The sequence below is a fragment of the Dendrobates tinctorius genome, unplaced genomic scaffold (genome assembly GCF_039654945.1).
Source record: "Dendrobates tinctorius isolate UK_male_01 unplaced genomic scaffold, ASM3965494v1 ptg000224l, whole genome shotgun sequence".
Lineage (NCBI taxonomy): Eukaryota > Metazoa > Chordata > Amphibia > Anura > Dendrobatidae > Dendrobates > Dendrobates tinctorius.
In genome coordinates, this window is record NW_027361891.1 from 2,939,506 (window position 1) to 2,952,129 (window position 12,624).

The 12,624-nt window shown below is 44.1% G+C and overlaps 1 protein-coding gene across 2 annotated transcripts in view; it reads left to right on the plus strand.

The window, feature by feature from the left end:
* The window catches only part of WIF1 (WNT inhibitory factor 1), a 270,043-nt gene that overhangs the window by 94,210 nt on the left and 163,209 nt on the right, over positions 1 to 12,624 (plus strand). The gene's annotated exons all lie outside the window — the stretch shown is intronic.

A 12,624-nucleotide genomic window follows, 5' to 3' on the forward strand; every position in this document is an offset into this window, starting at 1 on the left:
AAAATCCAGTGTTCTTTGAGCTCGTGGAGACTCTTCACTTATCTCAGAATGCACTGGGAATATACAAATTATCTCCTCAGGACTCCTCCCTTGGTTTTCCGATGTCCTCATTTCAGCTGCAACGGCCAAAATCTAGAGTCCACCGCATATTAAACAGTGGGGGGGCAAAATGTCGGCGGTGCCCTCACACCACTGAACGCTGTGGTTATCCCTGCTTCTTGTGAACATTTTTCTGCCACACTTTTTCCTTCCACTTAACTTTCCATTGATATGCTTGGATACAGCACTCTGTGAACAACCAGCTTCTTTAACAATGGCCTTTTGTGGCCTACTGAAATGTATGTTCAGTAAAAGCACTCAGTACTTGGTCAGGGCTCCTTTGGCAGCAATTACTGCATCAATGCGGCATGGCATGGAGGTGATCAGCCTGTGGCACTGCTGAGGTGTTATGGAAGCCGAGGTTGCTTTGATAGCAGCCTTCAGCTCATCTGCATTGTTGGGTCTGGTGTCTCTCTTCTGTCGCTTCACAATACCCCATAGATTCACTATGGGGTTAAGGTCAGGCGGGTTTGCTGGCCAATCAAGCACAATGATACTGTTGTTTTTAAACCAAAAAAGCTTGTCGGCAGAGGGATGTATGAAGTGCTCTAAAATTTCCTGGTAGACGGCTGTGCTCACTTTGGTCTTGATAAAACACAGTGGACCAACACCAGCAGGTGACATGGCTCCCCAAACCATCACTGATTGTGGAAAATTCACACTAGACCTCAAGCAGCTTGGATTGTGAACCTCTCCACTCTTCTTCCAGACTTTGGGACCTTGATTTCAGAATGAAATGGAAAATTTAGTTTCCTTGTGGAGTGTGCCAATGACTGCGTTCTGGACATCTGTCAAGTCAGCAGTCTTCCTCATGATTATGGATCCTACTGAAACAGACTAAGGGACCCTTTTAAATGCTTAAGAAGCCTTTGCAGGTGTTTTTTGTTAAATATTCTAATTTACTGAGATAATTATTTTGAGTTTTCATTGGCTGGAAGCCATAATCATCAACGTTAACAGAAATAAACACTTGAAATAGATCACTCTGTTTGTAATGACTCCATATATTTGAGTTTCTCTTTTTGTATTGATTTTGTATTGAAGAACTGAAATTGTCGCGGTAGCTATTGAGGGAGGGCTAAATTAACCCTTCACGGTTGAGCCAGTGATGTCCAAATTATTCCACAGAGTGTTGCTAGCAACTCAAATGACCACAAGGAGACGGGGGTCTCTGTACGGGAGGATTGAGACAGATCACTAGTCCCCTTTATTTTAGTCACTTCTTTTATAATCTTTTGCTTATTTATGCAAAGTTCTCAACTACCTATAGCATCATGGTAATACTTCACTTTATAAGCCAATAATATTGCAAGAAAACCGGAAACTACATATATGTCCGTATCCAAATAGAAAGTAGTATAATGGCAAGACACCTGCTCATATTTTTTGCAAACTGGTTGGGACTGTTTTGGGCCCCTTGTGTCCATGTTAACTGTCGTCCCTGATAAGTGAATGCAAATAGAAACTGGCAGTCTGGGTGTAACGGAATGCTAAAGAAGGCATTGGTAAGATCAATAACTGTAAACCAAGCAGCATCCTGGGGTATTTGGGACAAAAGAGTATGTGGATTAGGCACCAGGTTTGAGAAACACTTTTACTGGTTCTACAGGCATTTTCCCTATATCATTTGACCCTTTTGACCAGAGTTTAGATGGTATCTCTGAGAGGTATGGGGTGAGTCGTTGATCCTCAGGCAATATTGGGGGTGGATCTGAGCCTATCAGGGCCATCATAACCGTAAGAAGGGCATGCAAAATACAGATTTCTTCACTGTCTTCATCTACATAGGGATTATATAACGTAAGAACCATCTGACCATCATCTTGGAATTGTATTCCGGAGTGGAACTGTGATAATAAATCTGCCCCTAGTAAATTTACTGGACATGTGGGAGAGATTACAAACTGAGTAGTAACCTCGGGGAAGGGTCCCACAGGGATGGGGTTTATAAAAGTATATTAATTGGGTCTGCCATCTACTCCGATTAAAGCAGCAGGGGATTGACAATCTCCCTGAACGTGTCCGAGTCGGGCACAGCGCCAGAATTGCTGACGAGAATTAGCAGGGTTCCCAGTCATAGGATTGGAAGAGATATTGGAGCGTGGGAGCTGTGTGTTCACAGCTGCAGTAGGGGCGATGGGAGGGGGCTGGAGCAGCTACGGCTGCTAGCTTGTTTTTTTTTTCTTTTTCTGCTGAACAGTGCGGGTTAAAGTCTTCTGAAAACTTTTTTTTTCTCTGGATCTGGTAAACCACTAGCAATATTAGGCATAACGGGGACTAAGGCTGGCGGCGGATGATAATAGGTACCGTCAGCAAAGGTGGGGGCTGCTACTCCCGGTCTCCTTGTACAATTGTCATCTAGCAGGGAGACCTCTTCTTTCAAATCATCACTTTTAACTATTTGTCTGGCTGACATATTAGTATCAATCCTATTTCCTTCTTAACCAATCACTTTCTGACACCACAGTCACTTTCTTGAACCACAATACAGCCAGTCCTTGCCATAATAATAGACAATTTTTCCTTCTTCAACATAGCAGTAACAGAAACAATCAGAATTCACTTACTCTGTTCTTCCTAACACCTTCGTCACACAATTCATGTGCCAAGCCACAAAATTCTTCTTTTCCTTCCACGGATTCTCTCATTTAGAGCTAAATATCCTTACTTCAGTTGTGCACAGTACTGGCAGCCGTTTCAGTCTCTGTTCCACTGGGTCAATAATCCCCCTCTGGGATTTCCCAAGATTCAACGCGTTACTCAGTGAAAGGAGGAGGGCGTCTCAGACTATCCCTCCAGACACCTATATATCTATCTATATATACCTGAGTTACGTATCCTACCCAGTCTTCGATCACATCACCACGCCTGACTCTAACAGTGAATTCAGGATATTTTGACTATAAAGAGAGTCACAATCACTGGTCAATCCGGGGTGTCCGTCCCTTATGAGGTACGGTTCGAGCACTGGGCCCCCAACGGGACTGCACCTCTGTATGATTCCACCCATGAATCACCCCACCACAGGGACAAACCTCAGATCCTCTTTGCAGCAACAAGCACAGGAAAACCACACCAATGGTCAGTCTGAACAGTATAACTGCCAGCTTACCGTGGTTGTTGTGGGGGATGATCAGTCCCAATTTTCCAGCACCTGTGTCCGCTCCGAGGGTCCTTTGTCTTGTTGTTCTCCGGGGGCAGAGGTGTCCCTGTTCAGGGGCCCTACGTTGGGCACTAGCTGTCACGGTAGCTATTGAGGGAGGGCTAAATTAACCCTTCACGGTTGAGCCAACGATGTCCAAATTATTCCACAGAGTGTTGCTAGCAACTCAAATGACCACACGGAGACCGGGGTCTCTGTACGGGAGGATCGAGACAGATCACTAGTCCCCTTTATTTTAGTCACTTCTTTTATAATCTTTTGCTTAATTATGCAAAGTTCTCAACTACCTATAGCATAATGGTAAGACTTCACTTTATAAGCCAATAATATTGCAAGAAAACCGGAAACTACATATATGTCCGTATCCAAATAGAAAGTAGTATAGTGGCATATTCTTCAGAGTAATACACCCCCGGTTCCCTTATCTTGCACCTGATGGGAACATTCAGGTTTCATGAAAGCCCATCCCAATTACAAAAATTTATCTTACAGCAACAAAAATGGAGAAACGAAACCTTCAGAGAATGGATAAAACGAAACTTCAACTCTGATTTTAGTTTTAACCCTTCAAAAAATAAATTAACTTTTTGATGATATTCTAATTTTGTGAGAAGCACCTGTATATACATACCCACACAGTCATGGCCAAAAGTGTTGATACCATTGAAATTGTTCCAGAGAATGAAGCATTTGTCCTAGAAAATTATTGCAATTCCACATTTTTTAATACACATGTTTATTTCCTTTGTGTGTATTGAAACAACACAAACAAACAGAGAAACAAAAGATAATTGGACATCATTTCACACAAAAAACCCAAAATGGTCCAGACAAAATTGTTGGTATCCTCAACTTAATATTTGGTTGCACACACTTTTGAATAAATGTGCTTCCTGTAACCATTCACAAGTGGAGTTTTTGACCACTCTTCTTTTGCCAACTGCTCATATTTGAAGGGTGCCTTCTCCCTACAGCAATTTTAAGATGTCTTCACAGGTGTTCAATGGGATTTAGATCCAGAGTCATTACTGGCTACTTCAGAACTTTCCATCGCTTTGTTTCCATCCATTTCTGAGTGCCTTTTGAAGTATGTTTGGGCTCATTGTCCTGCTGGAAGACCCATGACCTAGGACGCAAACCCAGCTTTCTGACACTGGGCACTACATTGCGATCCAAAATCCGTTGGTAATCTTCAAATTTCATGATGCCTTGCACACAGTCAAGTCACCCAGTGCCAGATTCAGCAGAGCAACCCCAAAACATCTTTCAACGTCCACTGTATTTGACTGTAGGTAGCGTGTTCTCGTGTTCTTTTCTTTGTTGGCTTCATTCAGTTTTCGGTAAACAGTAGAATGATATGCTTTACCAAAAAGCTCTATCTTGGTCTCACCTGTCCACAAGACTCTTCTGGAAGAATTTAGGCCTATGTACATTTTGGAAAACTGCAGTCTGGTTTTCTTGTGTCTATGTCAGCAGTGGGATCCTCCTGGGTCCACTGCCATAGCATTTCATTTCATTAAAATGTCAACAGATAATTTGAGCTGACACTGATACATCTTGAACCTACAGGACAGCTTGATTTTCTTTTGAACTTTTTGGGGGCTGCTTATCCACCATCTGGACTATCCTGCGTTGCAAACTTTCATCAATTTTATTCTGCTGTCAACGTCTAAGAAGATTAGCTACAGTGCCATGTGATGTAAACTTCTTCATTATGTTGCACATCATGGACAAAGCAACATCAAGATATCTGGAGATGGACTTGTTAACTTGAGATTATTGATAGTTTTGAACAATATTGATTCTCATCCTCAGACTGTTCTCTTCTCCTCCTTCTGTTCTCCATGCTTACTATGGCACATAATGACACACAATGCAAAGCGTGAGTCAACTTCTTCCCCTTTTATCTGGTTTCAGATGTCATTTTCATATTGCCCACACCTGTTATTTGCCACAGGTGAGTTTGAACGAACATCATATTCTTGAAACAAAGGGTTTACCCACACTTTTCTAAAGGTGCTCTTTTTTGTGTTATTCCAATACACACAAAGGAAATAAATGTGTGTAACAAAACATGTGAAATTGCAATAATTTTCTGGGAGAAATACTTCTTTTCTGGAACAATTTTAAGGGTGACAACAATTTTGACCATGACTGTATGTGTGTGTAATTGTATTTGTGTAAAATAAATAAATATATATATATATAATATATGTAAAATATATATTAAATATATTACATACATACATACACACACAGTGGTGTGAAAAGGCATATATGCTCATCAGTGGTTTTCATCTTGGAACTCTGTCATGCTGGCAATTTCTTTTTCTTACATGGAGTCATGAATACTGACCTTATCTGAGGCAATTGAGGTTTGCAGCTCTTTGGAAGTTGTTGTGGGGTCTTTTGTGACCTCTTGGATGCGTCATTTCAGCGCTCGAGTTAAGTTTTGTCGGCCGGCCACTCTTGAGAAGGTTCTCTACTGTACCATATCTTTGTCATTTGTGGATAATGGCTCACACTGTTATTCGTTGGAGTCCCAAAGCTTTAGAACTGGCTTTCTAACCTTTTCCAGACTGATAGATCTCAATTACTTTGTTTCAGAATTTCTTTGGATTGTGGCATGATGTTTAGCTTTTGAGGATCTTTTGATCCACTTCACTTTGTCAGGCAGGTAGTATTTAAGTGATCTCTTAATTGACAACAGGTATGGCTGTAATCAGGTCTTGGTGTGGCTATAGAATTTGAACTCGGCTTCCCAAGGATGTGATAAACCACAATTATTTTATGTTTTAGGGGGTGTGCGGCAATCATTTTTTCACACAGAGTCCTGTACGTTCGGATTTCTTTTTCTCTTAATAATAAAGACCTTCGTTTACTTGTGTTATCTTTGTGTAATTTTTCAATTTGTTTGGTGATCTGAAACATGCAAGTGTGACAAATATGCAAAAAGAATAGGAGAGGGGGCAAACATTTCACACTACTGTATATATATATACATGCACACACACATATATGAATATATGTATATATACTGCTCAAAAAAATAAAGGGAACACTATTCCATTTGCAACAGGCTGTTTGTGTTCGCTTTATTTCCTTGAGCAGTATATATATATATATATATATATATATATACTGTATATATATATCTATATCAGAGAAGATAACATTGGCGGAGTCTTTAATCTCAGACTGTAAAATGAGCAACTTTATAAAGTTCATAGCATTCTAAGAAAATCCTCCATTGTATATGAAAGTTTGCTTAGATTGTTGATAGATTTTGTTTAACTGAACTCTACAAGTAGAACCAGGAAAATAAATTTTTTCGGGGAATTTAACATTGTTGATTTACTTTTACAACAGGTCGTTAATTTATGGTTGGGAGTCATAAGAATAAGAGGCTGCAGCGCCATAGCCTCCACCCATACACATGTGCAGGTGTCCAATGTAGTTTCATTTTATTTACTTGAGTATAAAAGATATAGCTCAGAAAAAAAAGTTTTTAAACAGAATTACAGGTGCTTTTCACAAAATTAGAATATCATCAAAAAGTTAATTTATTTAAGTTCTTCAATACAAAAAGTGAAATTCATATATAGAGTCATTACAAACGAAGTGATCTATTTCAAGTGTTTATTTCTGTTAATGTTGATGATTATGGCTTACAGCCAATGAAAACTCAAAAGTAATTATCTCAGTAAATTAGAAAAATTAACAAAAAACACCTTCAAAGGCTTCCTAAGCATTTAAAAAGGCTCCTTAGTCTGTTTCAGTAGGCTCCACAATCATAGGGAAGACTGCTGACTTGACAGATGACCAGAAGGCTGTCAATGACACACTCCACAAGGAAACTAAATTTTCCATTTCATTCTGAAATCAAGGTCCCAAAGTCTGGAGGAAGAGTGGAGAGGTTCACAATCCAAGCTGCTTGAGGTCTAGTGTGAATTTTCCACAATCAGTGATGGTTTGGGGAGCCATGTCACCTGCTGGTGTTGGTCCACTGTGTTTTATCAAAACCAAAGTGAGCACAGCCGTCTACCAGGAAATTTTAGAGCACTTCATTCATGCATCCCTCTGCCGACAAGCTTTTGGACACGGAAATGTCATTCTCCAGCTGGACTTGGCTCCTGTCCACACTGCCAAAAGTACCAATACCTGGTTTAAAAACAACAGTATCATTGTGCTTGATTGGCCAGCAAACCCGCCTGACCTTAACCCCATAGTGAATCTATGGGGTATTGTGAAGCGACAGAAGAGAGACACCAGACCCAACAATGCAGACGAGCTGAAGGCTGCTATCAAAGCAACCTCGGCTTCCATAACACCTCAGCAGTGCCACAGGCTGATCACCTCCATGCCATGCCGAATTGATGCAGTAATTGATGCCAAAGGAGCCCTGACCAAGTACTGAGTGCTTTTACTGAACATACATTTCAGTAGGCCAACATTTTAAAATCATTTTTCAAGCTGGTGTTATAAAGTATTCTAATTTACTGAGATGATGACTTTTGGGTTTTCATTGGGTAAGCCATAATCTGTTTGTAATGACTCTATATAATATGTGTTTCACTTTTCGTTTTGAAGAACTGAAATAAATTAACTTTTTGATGATATTCTAATTTTTTGAGAAGTATGTACACAAGTACATGCAGTATTCAAAAAGTTGTAATTTAAGGGATCACGCAATAGCATGTAAAAAGTACCGTATATACTCGTGTATATCCCGTGTTTTTTCAGCACTCCCTCCTTGGCATAGACACGAGTCAATTGTCCCAGAAAGATGGCGGGGGAGGTGGAGCTGCGGGTCACAGAGGCAGGAGCCAGCGGCTGTGGCTAAAGCCTGTGCCGCTGCTAAAAAAAAAATGAATATTCATTTCTCTGTAATATTGCACAGTGACAGTCGCAGCTGCTGGCTTCCAGCACACATCCTACTTACCTTCCCTGCGCGCTCTCGCTGCATCTCGTTCGTTCCAGCGCCAGCAGCTCTTCCAACCGAGCAATCACATGGTCCCACTCATTAAGTTAATAAATATTCATGCCTCTCCAATCCAATAGGCGTGGAGTGAATATTCATTACCTTATTGAGCGGGGCCACGTGATCACTCTGCCAGAAGAGCTGCTGTTGCAGGAACGAGATGCAGCGAGGGCGAGCAGGCAAGGTATGTAGGATTTTTTTTTCTATAGGAAACATGCATACAAGGACACGACGGGGAAGCCATGCATACCAGGATGGGGATGAAGGGACTACATATCCGGCTTATACTCGAGTCAATAAGTTTACCCAGTTTTTCGTGGCAAAATTAGGTGCCTCGGCTTATACTCGGGTCAACTTATGCTCGAGTATATATGATACTTGCAAACAGGTCTACTGTATTATGTGGTGAAAGGAAATAATTCCTCTAAAATATGCTGAGTGCAAAATTCCACAAGGTTAGGCTCTAGTTTAAAATATTTTAACCACTGTAACACTACTACAATAATGGTGGATTCTCACTTCAGTTTATAGGACAGTGTTTGAGACATTTATTTTTAAGTCAAAACTAATTGTGGATTCAAAAAGCAAAGTAAAAAAAAAATTAAAGTCCCTATTTAACCAGAATTTCTGAATTTTCCCAATTTTTGACAGAATTTTGTCATAAAACGGTTTCATAGAATCATAGAATGTGTGACGATCAGGAGCGGACAATGTCCAGGAGTGGACCCTCTGGATCGCAGATCTGGAGCCCCTGGGCCGAGCACACCAGGTGATAACCGACCCCTATACAGGGATCGTTAGGGACAGGACCGCAGGGGTCAGAACCGCGACAGCCGGAACTAAGAGGGACGGCTCGAAGGACAAGTAAGGATACAGGCGGACTGGAATGCAGGACAGAGTCTAGGGTACCTGAGCAGGGGGTACCGGTGGAGGAAGGATACCAAAAGGAGCAGCAGGAAAGAGAGGCACAGAAGGCGAGGAAAGGCAGACGTGGAAGCCCCAGGGACAGGAATAGCAACGGACGGGCTGTGGACGGGGAACCAGCAAGACAAGAAATAGGCAAGGGGCTAGGACACCAGACGATAGACAGGAGGTAGCACGGACAGGACTAGGTGGAGGCAAACAGGAGGGACGGAAATGGAACAGAGGCTGAGAAGGCTGACAGGAACCAAGGAAAAGACAAGACTAGAGAACTATAGTAGTACTATAGCGGCCAGTACAGTGCAGGAGCACCACACAATTACCAGGCGTCTTCCCCTTAAGGAAGACGCCTGAAATACCTTATACCCGGAAGTGGATCACCAAGGCCCTGCCCCTCAGTGACGCCCCCCGCCGAGTGAAAAGAGCGGTCGGGCGCGCACCTGCGGCCTAAGGGTGGCGCACGGGACCGCAGCTGAACGGGAGGGAGGACGGGAGAGCGCCCGGGTGGAGAAGCGTAGGTGAGACGGGGCTGCGGCGGGTGCCACCGCTAATGGAATATCGGCAGGCACGGCCGCCGATGTTACAGTACCCCCCCTCTTTACATCCCCCCCTTCTGAGATTGACCAAAAATTTTTTCAGGATAAGAGGGGCATTAACATTCTCTCGAGGCTCCCAGGATCTTTCCTCGGGACCAAATCCTTTCCAATCGATAAGAAAAAGTGTCTTTCACCTGACTCCTTTCATGGCTAAAATGTCCTTTACTTCAAAAACGTCATCTAACCCAATTGACGAAGGGGAAGCGATGGGAGCTGATTGAAACCGATTAAGAGCCACAGGTTTTAGGAGCGAGACATGAAAGGCATTAGGGACCCGGAGTGAAGCCGGCAACCTCAGTTTATAAGCCACCTCATTGATGCGTCCTAGTACTTCGAAAGGCCATATGTATCGGGGACTCAACTTGTAAGAAGGGACCTTCAGGCGGCTATGCTTGGTTGAAAGCCAGACTTTGTCACCAGGATGGTATGGAGGAAGGTCCTTGCGTCTTTTGTCCGCATGTTTCTTAATCCGGGCACTAGCATTCACGAGAGCCTCCCTGGTCTCTCTCCAAACTTGTGAAAATTTCATGGCGAGAGCATCTGCTGCGGGAACTCCGGACAATGAGGAAAAAGGCAGCGGAAAACCAGGGTTCTGTCCTGAGACCACAAAAAATGGCGACTTGGTGGTTGATTCACTGGGATTATTATGGGCAAATTCAGCCCAAGGTAGGAGTGAGACCCAATTGTCCTGATGGGCGTTGGAAAAGAGACGTAAGTAGGTTGTCAGAACTTGATTAATCCATTCCACTTGCCCGTTGGTCTGTGGATGGATGATAAGCGGAGGAGAAATCGAGAGATGTGCCCATAAGCCAACAGAGAGCCCTCCAGAATCGAGAGGTAAACTGGACTCACGATCTGAAACAATCCGTTGAGGAAGGCCATGCAGCCTGAAGATCTGATGGATGAAAATCTCGGCCAACATCGGAGCAGACGGCATCCCGGGCAAGGGTATGAAATGGGCCATCTTAGAGAAGCGATCTGCTACGACTAGGATGGTAGTGCATCCAGCCGAGGGAGGCAGATCTGTCATGAAATCCATTGCGATTTGCCGCCAAGGAGCCTCCGGAGCAGGTAACGGGTGAAGAAGGCCAGCAGGCAGGCTTCTCGGCACCTTGTTCTGAGCACAGATTGTGCAAGGGGCTGCAAAGTCCATCACGTCTCGGCGAAGGGAGGGCCACCAATAGTAATGGGAGAGAAGCAGGAGCGTCTTCTTGGTCCCAATGTGCCCGGCAACCTAGGAGGAATGCCCCCAGCGCAGCACCTCCGAACGTTTGTTCTGAGGAACGAAGGTTTTGCCTGGCGGAGTAGAGAAACTTAGAGGAGCCACGGTGATAACTTTGGCAGGCTCGATGATATATGATGGACCCTCATCCCCCTCAGGCGACTGCAAAGACCAGAAGAGTGCATCTGCTTTGATGTTCTTATTCCCGGGTCGGAAATGTAGCTTGAAATCAAAACGAGAGAAATACAGGGCCCATCTGGCTTGTCTGGAATTGAGTCTTTGAGCGGACTGCAGATAGGCCAAATTTTTGTGGTCCGTGAAGATAGTAAAGGGGTGCACTGCCTCTTCGAGTAGATACCGCCATTCTTCCAGAGCCATCTGAATGGCCAGCAACTCCCGGTCCACAATGGAGTAATTGCACTCTGCAGGCGAAAAGGATTTAGAAAAAAACCCGCAGGGAACCAGACGACTAGATGGTGCCTGCTGAGAAAGAACCGCCCCAGCTCCGGTGGAGGAGGCATCCACCTCTAGGATAAAGGGCCTACTGACCACCGGGAGATGTAAGACCGATGCTGATGCAAAGGAGCATTTTAGGGCAAGGAAGGCGTCTTCGGCCTTGGGAGACCAGCTGTTAGACTTAGTTCCTTTACAGGTCAGGGCCGTGATGGGCTTGGTCACTGTGGAAAAATGAGGAACAAACTGTCGGTAGTAATTAGCAAAGCCGAGGAAGCGCTGGATGGCTTTTATACCAACGGAACGAGGCCACTTGAGTACCGCAGAAAGCTTCTCTGGATCCATCTTCAGACCAGAATCTGTGATTATGTTTCCCAAAAAGGGTAACGAATTTTGCTCAAAGAGACACTTTTCAGTTTTTGCGTAGAGACGATTCTCCCGAAGCCGATGCAGGACCACGCGTACACTTCTCCGATGAGAGGATAAATCGGGCGAGAAGATGAGAATATCATCTAAGTACACCACCACGCAGGAATACAGTAGATCCCAAAACACCTCGTTAACAAATTCCTGAAACACAGCCGGAGCATTGCAGAGACCAAACGGCATGACTAAATATTCATAATGACCATCACGGGTATTGAAGGCAGTCTTCCACTCGTCCCCTGCGCGGATCCGGATTAAATTGTAAGCGCCCCGCAGATCCAACTTCGTGAAGATCCAAGCTCCCCTCAGCCGGTCAAAGAGTTCAGGGATAAGCGGAATGGGATACCGATTCTTAACGGTGATATTGTTTGGGCCCCGGTAGTCAATACATGGACGAAGTGATCCGTCTTTCTTCCGTACAAAGAAAAAACCTGCACCAGCAGGGGACAAGGATTTCTGGGTGAAACCCTTGGCCAAGTTTTCCTGTATGTATTCTGTCATGGCCGTGGTCTCTGCTGGGGAAAGAGGATACGTTCTCCCTCTGGGAGGAGTGGCTCCGGGGATCAGGTCGATAGGGCAGTCATAGGCCCGATGCGGAGGTAGGGAATCCGCTTCCTTTTTGCTAAAAACATCGGCATACGCGTGATACGGCGCAGGAAGGCCCGGGAGGTCGACTGGCCTAGGCAAAGAACGAGGATGGACGATGACCCGCAGACAGCATTCATGGCAGGAGTCACCCCAACGCAGAATCTCCCCTGAGCGC